Below are 12,790 nucleotides of genomic sequence, written 5' to 3' on the forward strand. Positions count from 1 at the left end.
AGTCATGATAATTATCAATGATAATGTAATATTTCAAATACCCAAAAACTTTATGAAACCAGGTCACTAAACAATTGTATAAAACAGATTTCCAAATGAATCACTTGTAAACGATAATATAAATTTAATCTACTCGTTTTACATGTATAAATCCGTGACTATTGTCTCAAATATTATTTCAAAAAAAAAATGTTTGGGTTTTAGGAAAATAAAATATAATTTATAAGCTGAATTACTAATAAGTTATATAGAATATATCAATTAATAAGGTTTAAAATCACATTTGATAAAACCGAAAAGACCGCGAAACGAAAGCCCGCGGCGAAACCTGCAGATGGGAAGATCACGAAGCGGCGGCGGTGGCGGCGTGAGTGCCAGACCGCCGTCGAGGTTCGGGCGGCACGTAAAATTCGTCCTGAAGAAGGATAAGCATGCCAACGTGGACCAAGTGGTGGACCACCTCCGCTCCACCTATCGCCAGTACTCTCGTATCGAGCTGCAGCCTTTCACCAAACACGTCCATCAAATCCTTCACACTTCACGCAAAGAAAACGACGGATTCTCCGACGATTCTGATTTCCACGAACAGAAGGAAGCCACTCCCAGAAAGAAACGCAAGGAGCTCGATACGAGCGAGGCGATGAGTGTGAAAAAGAGGAGGAGGAACTATCTCGGGTTTTCTCCTTTCTCCGCGACATCTTCCTCGAGCAGCATAGGTTCTTCGGAGGACGATTTTACGACATCCGTGAGCCATGGAAGAAGAGACTTGATGAAGTCGATGATAAGGGGGAGAAATACAGTGCTAAATCGAAGAACAGGGAAGTTGTGGAATTTGAGATCGAGGAGAAGGGTCCTAACAAGACTGAAAATTTGGTTGATCAAAAGGTTGGTAAACATGGCTTCGAATCCGGGGAAGGAAGGGAACATAATGGTCTTAACAATTATGAAACGAGAGGGCCAACATTTGAGGATTTCGGAGGGATGAATGAAATGATTAGTCAGTTGGAAGAGGATGTTATGTTGCCAATCCATCGTCCTGAGGTACTGCGGGAACTGGGAATTAAACCCATCACGGGGATTTTGTTTCACGGGCCACCAGGATGTGGGAAAACCATGCTTGCTCATGCCATTGCAAACGAGGCCAAAGTGCCCTTCTACAAGATTTGTGCCACAGAATTGGTGTCTGGAGTTTCAGGTGTGGAGTTATATCATAAAGTATTGTTACGGTTTGGTACGAATGATAAGGTTTCAAGTATTTCAGTTTGTCTCTGTTTTAGCTGAGGTTAACAAATGTTCTCTAGCTATGATTGCTAAATGGAGAGCCAAATGATCATTATCATGTGAAAGCCTCATGGTTTTAAACATGTTGCAAGTTCCTGATATTTGTAACTGTACATGGATGTCTAAAACATTTGCTTAAAAATCAATTTGTGAGGACCATGATTGTTAGATGGGCTAATATGCTATTGGTGAATGTGAAAGGATATTGTAACTTCATCCCTGAATCTGCCATGTGCCTTTTCGTGGGTTATTAGTCGCTTTTTTGTCCTTTACACATTTCTCTGGGTTATAGGTCTTCTTTAATTTCTAGGACATGGTGAATGTTGCCATGAGATTTTGCTTGATAGATTGTTAAGCTTATCATTTTCTATTTTTCTTTAACTTTCGTAGGTGGATCCGAAGAAAATATTAGAGAGCTGTTCTCTAAAGCACACAGGACAGCACCTTCTATAGTGTTCATTGATGAAATTGATGCAATTGCTTCAGAAAGGGGAGCTTCGCAGAGAGAAATGGAGAAACGGATTGTTATACAGTTGATGCATTGTATGGATGCATCAGCCAGACCTGCAAAATCTGTTAATAGAAATGAAGAGTCAGAAAGTTCTGATAGCAGTTCTGGTTATGTCCTTGTGATTGGAGCAACAAATAGACCGGACGATATTGACCCTGCCTTGAGGAGGCCAGGACGTTTTGATTGTGAAATTGGTTTCGGTTTCCCGGATGAAGAAACGCGGGTCCAAATATTAACTTCACTCACTCGCAATCGTAAAGTCGAGGGTGATTTTGATCTTAAGAAAGTAGCTAGGTCCACCCCGGGGTTTGTTGGAGCAGATTTGGCTGCAGTCACCAACAAAGCTGGAAACCTTGCGACGAAAAGAATTGTAAAGCTGAAAAAAGATCTTCTTTCAAGAGAAGATGGTAAACACTGGTGGATTTACCCTTGGTCACCTGAAGAACTGAAAAAACTTTGCATTACCATGGCTGATTTTCAGGTGATGTATCTGCCATCTTTCGATAGTATGAAAAGAGAAAGAACTACAAATTGGTAGTAGTATATGCTGAGATTGGGATTTCATGAATAATTTTTATTGCTTTCTGTGGTTCACTGTAATTATATGCCCTTGCTCTATCTACCTATCATGCATTCCTATTTATTTGTAAAAGTTTCACTTATCTTATTGTCACTTGTCACTTGTCCTGTCCTTTCTTTTTGTTTGCAGGCAGCTGCTAAAATGGTACAGCCTTCAAGTAAAAGAGAAGGATTTTCGGTTTTACCAAATGTGACGTGGGATGATGTTGGAGGACTTCATTCTCTCAGAGAAGAGCTTCAAATTAATATCGTTGATCGAATAAAGTATCCTGAAAATTATGAGGTGATAAATTCTGATGGATATTTCTCAGCAAGATTCACAGTTTTGTGAACTTTGTTGTGCATAGATAGGTTAATGCCAAATCTTGCAAATTCATTTTTTTAGTTTCCAATGTGCATATGCCGATAATATTACGACTTGAATCCTTGAGACTCTCTTATTGAGAATCAAACAATCTCCACCCCACCCAACAAATAAACTCGCAAAGTTTGTTAACAGAATATTTTGAAACTCGTCATATTTATTCCATGATTTTGAGGAGTTTGATGTAGATTTTTTTTATTTTTTATTTATTTTGTAGGAGTTCGGGGTCGATTTAGAGACTGGATTTCTGCTTTATGGCCCTCCAGGCTGTGGAAAGACGACGATTGCAAAGGCTGTTGCAAATGAAGCTGGAGCAAATTTCATTCATGTTAAGGTTCAATATTTTCTCAGCTGAGCACATAATTTGTTGGTTCTTTAGAGTAATTTTTTTTGGGTGTGTATATTAAGGGACCTGAACTGCTAAATAAATATGTTGGTGAAAGTGAATCGGAAGTGCGGAGAGTATTCAGTCGTGCTAGAAAATGCTCTCCATGCATAATTTTCTTTGATGAGGTACTTTTCTTTCTCTCCTTTACTTCCATCTACAATACCTCGCCCTGCCACGAAACAGGTGTACTTCTACTCTAGTTGAGCTCAAATTTTGGGAAAATAGATGCATGCATTAAAAATGTGTACTTTGTATGTGGTGATTTCTGTTCCAATCCATTGAACTACTTGATGCAGCGGTGGCGGCGGTGTTTACAGAATTTTATCCTTGAGAAATTTAGTTCCTTGACTTCATGACTCCCTTTTGGAACCATAGAAACCAATCCGAACTACATTTGTGACTTTGGATTCCCTTCTGCATGTCTGATGTACTTCTCTACATTTATCATAAGCTACAAATTCCTTTGACTGATTTTTCATTTTTATCCGTTTCTTCTTCTCTCAGTATAAAGGTCGATGTGATGGATACTTGAGTTTTCTTATATCTGTAGTTCTTCATTTACTAGGTGGACGCATTAGCAACGAAGCATTGTACTGAAAAAGGAGTGGTTGGGGTCTTGAATCAGGTCAATGAAATGCACTTTTGCAAATAACTCCCCTTCCTAAGGAGTTATGGGCTGAAAACCAACTGCTTTTATTATTTCAGCTATTAGTAGAACTCAACGGAGCAGACCAGAGACAGGATGTTTACGTGATTGGCGCCACAAACACGTAGAGATTATTGGTCTTGGTGTTGGGGCATTTTTTGTGGATGGACAACAAAAATAATGTTTTCTTAGGTCCCCCTGTATAATACCTTTATCTGTTCGTAGGCCTGAAGTCTTGGACCCGGCTCTCCTTAGACCTGGAAGATTTTGTGAACTTTTATATGTTCCTCTCCCTTCTCCGGAGGATTGAGGATTGATCTTGAGAGCTCTTGTTAGGAAGAGGAAGATAGATCCTACCGTCGATCTTATGGCTCTCGGAAAAGAATGTGAAAATTTTAGTGGAGCTGATCTAAATGCACTGGTATGCCCCATTTTTTCCGACCTACTTTTACTCCACATATCGCGTTGTTTCTTCATTTAGCCGAAAATCATATTCTTCAAAAATAGATGAATAAGGCTGCTGTGGCTGCGATGAGAGATAAACAGGCTGCAGTGAAAGATAAACGAGCTTCACGACTCGGAAGTTCAGTTGATGACTCACTTAGAACCATCAAAATTGAACATTTCAAAAGAGCATTGGAGAAAATCTCACCCTCGGTTTCAGTGGAGGTGCCTGCATGCTAAACATTCACATTATCTTCTAAACTATATGTTTTGTTTTCATCCATGGTCATCATAATTCATAAGTGGTTTTTCATGGTGCAGCAAATACGCCGCTACGAATATTTGTCGAAAAGGTTCAGATCTGGATCGGGGTAGAGCCGATGATTCTTCATATCAAATCATTTTCTTGAATTCATCCCTCGTTGACAATTTGATGTTATTTTTCTTTTGTTCTTAAGTTCATGGAAACTTTTGTTTTCTGTCATATTTTTGTTTCAGTTTATTCTAGAAATGAGTTGAGGTATTTAAGCTTTAGGAAAGGTTGCATTGTGCAAGTAGAGGTGAAAGATTGATGTTGGCATTCTTGGTGACACGTCTTTAGAAAATGAGAGGTCTTAAAAGTTAATTTTTTTAGAAAAGTTTGATGTCAGTGCTTTTTTATTAGATATTTACGTGTCATCGATACCTAATTCAACAAACCAATATGCTACGTAATTTATTAAATTACAAGAAATGATGTGTATAAACTAAAACACTCCAAGTGCTGACGAATAAACGAATTAAAACAAATATTTTAGAATCTCGGAGACTAAAAGATCGAAATCAAATCAATTAACAGACAAAAAAATCACTCAGATTTAAATTAAAAAAGGCATAATATTTGAATCAATTTGAGAAACCTAACTCATTTGAGTAGAGCAGTTTAATAAAAGTTGAGTTTTTTTTTTAAATAAAAACGTAGAAAGGGGACATTTCTTTTCTTTTTTTTTTTTTTTTTTTTTTTTTTTAGAGATATAAGGGGACCTTTTTTAATGCAAAGAAACGAAGAGCAAACATTCAAAAAGTTGGCAATGTCTTTAAATTCTCAACAAAATAAATAAGAGCTTCATCTAGGGATTTAAAAAACCAAAATAATTAGCCAAAAAATAAAATAAAATAAAATAAAAAAATATTTAGAAACCCCACCGAGAAGAAGCTCTAGGCAAACATGTGCATTATATTCTTCATGATGGGATTTTAAATTCATATCATATGCACTTGCTTTCTTTCTTCTTCTTCTTCTTCTTCTTTTTTTTTTTTTTTTTTTTCCATTTTTTTTGTTTTGTTTTGGGGTGATAGGACGAGATTAGAGGTGAAAAAAAATATCGAATTTTCGGTATACCAAAGTTATCGTACCGAAAAAATACCGAATTTACAAAATTTTTGGTATACCAAAAATTTCGATACGGTACGGTAACGATATCGAATTTTTTCGGTTTGATAACGGTATGAAATTTAAAATTTTCGGTATATACTGGTATACTGATATACCAAAAAAATATAAAAGAATTTAAAAATATATAATATTTATAAACAATAAATTTTTAAAAATTTAAAAATATAAGGTTTTTGCTAACATTGTTCATAAAACTTTTTCCTTCCCCAGTCCATCTCTCAAATTTGGAGAAATGATGTCATTTGACCAAAAGGTCATTGGCGCAAAAATACAATTAATCTCACGTTTTTTTTAAAGGAAGATTATGTATATTATTAAATAGAACAATTACACAGTATAATCTTCCAACCATGGAGGATAAATCCTATTTTCCCACACAAACGGGTTAGGAAAAGAGTATTTCTTGTGCGATGGTCTCACGACTCTTATATATTCGTGAAACGAGTTGATCGGTCTGTAACTTGTTGAGTGAAAAATAATACATGTAATAATTGGGTAATATAGGACATCGCTCACAAGATTACTCCGTCGGACTATCTTGTGTTTTAAAAAGAGGTCAAATATGTCAAATGCCGCACGTGTGAAGTAGTTGTAGTGCTATATAAATTATATAGCGTCATTGCCAATATTTTTTTGGACTAACCAGTCACGCAGAGCTTATCCAGTATGGTTTATTTAATTAGCGTAATTTGCAGGCTATTGCGTTAGTTCGAGAGTTTACACATAATGCATCGAAAGGTAGCGGCAACAGGTTCCCACGTCACAAAAAAAAAAAAAACTAAAACAAATTAATATTTTCGTACATAATTAATTAACTCAAATCTTGCCATAATTGGTAACGGGCGGCTGATCACGGATCTGAACGCGGCGAATGCGTCATGAAGATTGCTAGGTTCGCGGTGTCAGAGCACAACCAGGACTATCCTAACAATTTGACCTGACTCAAATTTTAAAATATAGCACCTAAATTACATTCTTTTAGTTCAATAACTACTTTTTCAAATTAACTAAATACAATTAAAAAGATACAAAAAAATTCAAATATTACAAATATTTCTATCATGTCCAACATCATGATAACTAAAAAAACAACTCGTTTTACAATTTTAGGGCTTATAAAAATGACTAATCATGTCTGTATAATTAAGTTTTTCTACAATTTTTTTCTCAATAATTGATAACATAGTCAATCAGTTCAAGCTTTCTAGTGATATGATTGATCGGGATAAACTTTTGATCAATTTTGACGTTGAGAAACTTCGTTCTGCACATGCTACTATAATTGGGATAATCAACAAAATTTTTAAGCTTCACTAGATCAATTGATCAGTTTTCTTCTCTTGGTAATGAGAATTTCGGTATGTCAATTTCAAAATTATTCATCTATATTAATATAAGAACAATCTTTATCATTCAGAAGATAGACTTTCGTATTAGGTTAGTTTACAATACTATATAATAAATTCAGAGGAATTTTTTTTTTTTTGTATATGTTGGGCCTGGGAAAAATAAATTTATTAGGAAATAAATTTATCAAGAATTCAATGATTATATATATATATATATATATATATATATATATATATATATATATATATATTTCATGAGGCTTGAGAATAAAAATAAAAATTTTATTTTGGGTAAAAAAAAAAATTAATTTAAAACATGTAAGGGGAAAAAAAGTCAAAAATAATAAATTTATTGTTAGGATCAAGAGAACAAATTTGATATTCTCCAGAACAATTAACGAGACAAACACACAACAATAACGAGAACACAATCCCAGAAACCCAACACACAGATCAATCATCAACTCACGCAAAAACGATTTAAACAACACATATATTTATGTGGTTCGGCAAGGAAATGCCTACGTCCACTAGAAAACAACACAACACATTTATTAATCACGAACAAGAAGAAATCCAAGCTCAAACCAAAGCTTATTACAAATCAAACAGAAAACTCTAATGCTAGATACAGACTCAATTCAAACTTCTATATTTTGAATTATCACGTCACAATCAGCGCCTCAGTTCTCTCTCTCGATTCTCTTCTTCTTTCTCTCTCACGAATCGAACTATGGAGGTTGAAGAATCAGTCGTGTTTCCGTTATTCTGTTATCGTAGCTTTGATCTGTATATATAGAGAAGTAACCGACTTTCCTTCTTGGGCTTTTAGGTCAACTAGTTGCTTCGGCCCATTCTTAGTCAACATGGCCCAAACCGGATAAGTCCTTTAACATCAATCTGATCTGCTCTCATAATTCGATCTGCCTCCAAGCTTCACTCCAGCTTTGCGGACAACCGATCTGACTTCTGATCAAGTTCCAGTACTCGAGCAATCGATCTGCCTGATCTCATCTGACCATATTACTTAGATCCAATCTCAGTAGTTGATATGACCATGAGCTTATCTGGCACTAAGCTCATCTGACCACTGCTATTTGATCTGATCCCTTCTCTATTAACATTCAATCAGACAGAAGCATACTTCAACAATCTCCTCCTTGATTCTTTCAGGTTGACTGCTGCTCTTCATCTAGCCTCCTTTGGCTGATTTCTAATCACCGCATTAACTAAGTCCAAACACTTCTTGAACTTAGCATACAACATTGAATTCATCATAGCATCTGCAGGATTTTCTTCTAATGTTATTGTTACGCCTTAAACACATACAAATCTCGTGTTATGAGATTAATGTTTTTAATGCATTAACAAGTCTCAAATTTTATGTTTTGATGATTACAAAACTAGGTTATTTGTTACTAATATTTTAAAGTGAGAAATTTGCAGATATTAATATTTCTCGTCAAATAAAAATATTGGAAGCAAGTATCGATATCCAAAAACTAAATAAATTATTTCAAGTGTTCGAATTGTAGAGTTCGGAGGATCCAAAGATGCGTTCGGACGGTCCGAAGTATTCTCTGCATTTTTTAATTCTTCGGATGCGAAGTTCGGAGGACACGAAGCATGGGTTCGGATGCTCCGATGGTAGTTCGGACGGTCCGAACTATATAAGGATTATTTTATTCTTCGGAGTCAAGTTTGGAGGACACGAAGCCCGAGTTCGGAGGATCCGAAGACTTGATCGGATGGTCCAATCTCTTTACGACGATGATAGATTTTGTCGGAAGAATTTTTTCGAGACAAGGAATTTAATGCAACCAATCAGACGATCAGATCCCAGTTCGGATGGTCTGAACAGTGCCACAACCGCACATTTTTGAATTTGAATCAGTAGAGTTCGGAGGCTCCGAATTCCAGATCGGACGGTCCAATATCACCCAATTTAACACTATAAATAGAGGCATTCCGAGACCATTTGAGACACAATTCATTCATTGAAGTCTTTCATCCTCTAAAAGCAATATTCATGCAATTTCTCAAGCATTCAAGCCCAATTCAAAGTCTCTCAAATATATTTGTATATCGAGTTGTATAAGTGCTTGAAAAATTGTAGTTGTATACTCGAGTGTGAAGCCCGAGTTGTTCGTATTGTTGCGGCTATCCTTGGAGCCCTTAAGGCCAAGTTGTTTCGAGTTTTAAGGCTATCCTTGAAGCCCTCAAGGCCAAGAGACACGAAAATCGTGTTATTGTTGTATCGGTTACTTGGAGCCACCAACACCAAGAAATAGTGCTAGTGATACCTTGGTTAATCGATCTTAACCAAGAAGTGGAGACGTAGATGATTTATTGTCGAACTTCCATAAACATATCCTATCTCTTTTACTGCTTTATTTAGTTTACGTCATTTACTTACTACATTTATTTTTGATTGCCTAAGTCTTCTGCTTGAGTTTTTGCAAAATCATTTTAAATTGCTAATGTTGCTAATAAAACCTAATTCTCTCCGATGGTAGTTCGGAAGGTCCGAACTATATAAGGATTATTTTATTCTTCGGAGTCAAGTTCGGAGGACACGAAGCCCGAGTTCGAAGGATCCGAAGACTTGATCGGACGGTCCGATCTCTTTACGGCGATGATAGATTTTGTCGGAAGAATTTTTTCGAGACAAGGAATTTAATGCAACCGATCGGACGATCCGATCCCAGTTCGGATGGTCTGAACAGTGCCACAACCGCACATTTTTGAATTTGAATCAGTAGAGTTCGGAGGCTCCGAATTCCAGATCGGACGGTCCAATATCACCCAATTCAACACTATAAATAGAGGCATTCCGAGACCATTTGAGACACAATTCATTCATTGAAGTCTTTCATCCTCTAAAAGCAATATTCATGCAATTTCTCAAGCATTCAAGCCCAATTCAAAGTCTCTCAAATATATTTGTATATCGAGTTGAATAAGTGCTTGAAAAATTGTAGTTGTATACTCGAGTGTGAAGCCCGAGTTGTTCGTATTGTTGCGGCTATCCTTGGAGCCCTTAAGGCCAAGTTGTTTCGAGTTTTAAGGCTATCCTTGGAGCCCTCAAGGTCAAGAGACACGAAAATCGTGTTATTGTTGTATCGGTTACTTGGAGCCACCAACACCAAGAAATAGTGCTAGTGATACCTTGGTTAATCGATCTTAACCAAGAAGTGGAAACGTAGATGATTTATCGTCGAACTTCCATAAACATATCCTATCTCTTTTACTGCTTTATTTAGTTTACGTCATTTACTTACTGCATTTATTTTTGATTGCCTAAGACTTCTGCTTGCGTTTTTGCAAAATCATTTTAAATTGCTAATGTTGCTAATAAAACCTAATTCTCTCCGATGGTAGTTCGGACGGTCCGAACTATATAAGGATTATTTTATTCTTCGGAGTCAAGTTCGGAGGACACGAAGCCCGAGTTCGGAGGATCCGAAGACTTGATCGGACGGTCCGATCTCTTTACAGCGATGATAGATTTTGTCGGAAGAATTTTTTCGAGACAAGGAATTTAATGCAACCGATCGGACGATCCGATCCCAGTTCGGACGGTCTGAACAGTGCCACAACCGCACATTTTTGAATTTGAATCAGTAGAGCTCGGAGGCTCCGAATTCCAGATCGGACGGTCCAATATCACAAAATTCAACACTATAAATAGAGGCATTCCGATACCATTTGAGACACAATTCATTCATTGAAGTCTTTCATCCTCTAAAAGCAATATTCATGCAATTTCTCAAGCATTCAAGCCCAATTCCAAGTCTCTCAAATATATTTGTATATCGAGTTGTATAAGTGCTTGAAAAATTGTAGTTGTATACTCGAGTGTGAAGCCCGAGTTGTTCGTATTGTTGCGGCTATCCTTGGAGCCCTTAAGGCCAAGTTGTTTCGAGTTTTAAGGCTATCCTTGAAGCCCTCAAGGCCAAGAGACACGAAAATCATGTTATTGTTGTATCGGTTACTTGGAGCCACCAACACCAAGAAATAGTGCTAGTGATACCTTGGTTAATCGATCTTAACCAAGAAGTGGAGACGTAGATAATTTATCGTCGAACTTCCATAAACATATCCTATCTCTTTTACTGCTTTATTTAGTTTACGTCATTTACTTACTACATTTATTTTTGATTGCCTAAGTCTTCTGCTTGCGTTTTTGCAAAATCATTTTAAATTGCTAATGTTGCTAATAAAACCTAATTCTCTCCGATGGTAGTTTGGACGGTCCAAACTATATAAGGATTATTTTATTCTTTGGAGTCAAGTTCGGAGGACACGAAGCCCGAGTTCGAAGGATCCGAAGACTTGATCAGACGGTCCGATCTCTTTACGGCGATGATAGATTTTGTCGGAAGAATTTTTTCGAGACAAGGAATTTAATGCAACCGATCGGACGATCCGATCCCAGTTCGGATGGTCTGAACAGTGCCACAACCGCACATTTTTGAATTTGAATCAGTAGAGTTTGGAGGCTCCGAATTCCAGATCGGACGGTCCAATATCACCCAATTCAACACTATAAATAGAGGCATTCCGAGACCATTTGAGACACAATTCATTCGTTGAAGTCTTTCATCCTCTAAAAGAAATATTCATGCAATTTCTCAAGCATTCAAGCCCAATTCAAAGTCTCTCAAATATATTTGTATATCGAGTTGTATAAGTGCTTGAAAAATTGTAGTTGTATACTCGAGTGTGAAGCCCGAGTTGTTCGTATTGTTGCGGCTATCCTTGGAGCCCTTAAGGCCAAGTTGTTTCGAGTTTTAAGGCTATCCTTAGAGCCCTCAAGGTCAAGAGACACGAAAATCGTGTTATTGTTGTATCGGTTACTTGGAGCCACCAACACCAAGAAATAGTGCTAGTGATACCTTGGTTAATCGATCTTAACCAAGAAGTGGAGACGTAGATGATTTAACGTCGAACTTCCATAAACATATCCTATCTCTTTTACTGCTTTATTTAGTTTACGTCATTTACTTACTGCATTTATTTTTGATTGCCTAAGTCTTCTGCTTGCGTTTTTGCAAAATCATTTTAAATTTCTAATGTTGCTAATAAAACCTAATTCTCTCCGATGGTAGTTCGGACGGTCCGAACTATATAAGGATTATTTTATTCTTTGGAGTCAAGTTTGGAGGACACGAAGCCCGAGTTCGGAGGATCCGAAGACTTGATCGGACGGTCCGATCTCTTTACGGCGATGATATATTTTGTCGGAAGAATTTTTTCGAGACAAGGAATTTAATGCAACCGATCGGACGATCCGATCCCAGTTCGGACGGTCTGAACAGTGCCACAACCGCACATTTTTGAATTTGAATCAGTAGAGTTCGGAGGCTCCGAATTCCAGATCGGACGGTCCAATATCACCCAATTCAACACTATAAATAGAGGCATTCCGAGACCATTTGATACACAATTCATTCATTGAAGTCTTTCATCCTCTAAAAGCAATATTCATGCAATTTCTCAAGCATTCAAGCCCAATTCAAAGTCTCTCAAATATATTTGTATATCGAGTTGTATAAGTGCTTGAAAAATTGTAGTTGTATACTCGAGTGTGAAGCCCGAGTTGTTCGTATTGTTGCGGCTATCCTTGGAGCCCTTAAGGCCAAGTTGTTTCGAGTTTTAAGGCTATCCTTGGAGCCTTCAAGGTCAAGAGACACGAAAATCATGTTATTGTTGTATCGGTTACTTGGAGCCACCAAAACCAAGAAATAGTGCTAGTGATACCTTGGTTAATCGATATTAACCAAGAAGTGG

General features: G+C 37.0%; 1 pseudogene; it reads left to right on the forward strand.

Moving 5' to 3' along the window:
- Positions 1–315: 315 nt before the first annotated feature.
- On the forward strand, positions 316–4,813 carry LOC140865918 (cell division control protein 48 homolog C-like; annotated as a pseudogene).
- The last annotated feature ends 7,977 nt before the right edge of the window (positions 4,814–12,790 follow it).

Source organism: Henckelia pumila, chromosome 4, assembly GCF_033568475.1.
Source record: "Henckelia pumila isolate YLH828 chromosome 4, ASM3356847v2, whole genome shotgun sequence".
NCBI lineage: Eukaryota > Viridiplantae > Streptophyta > Magnoliopsida > Lamiales > Gesneriaceae > Henckelia > Henckelia pumila.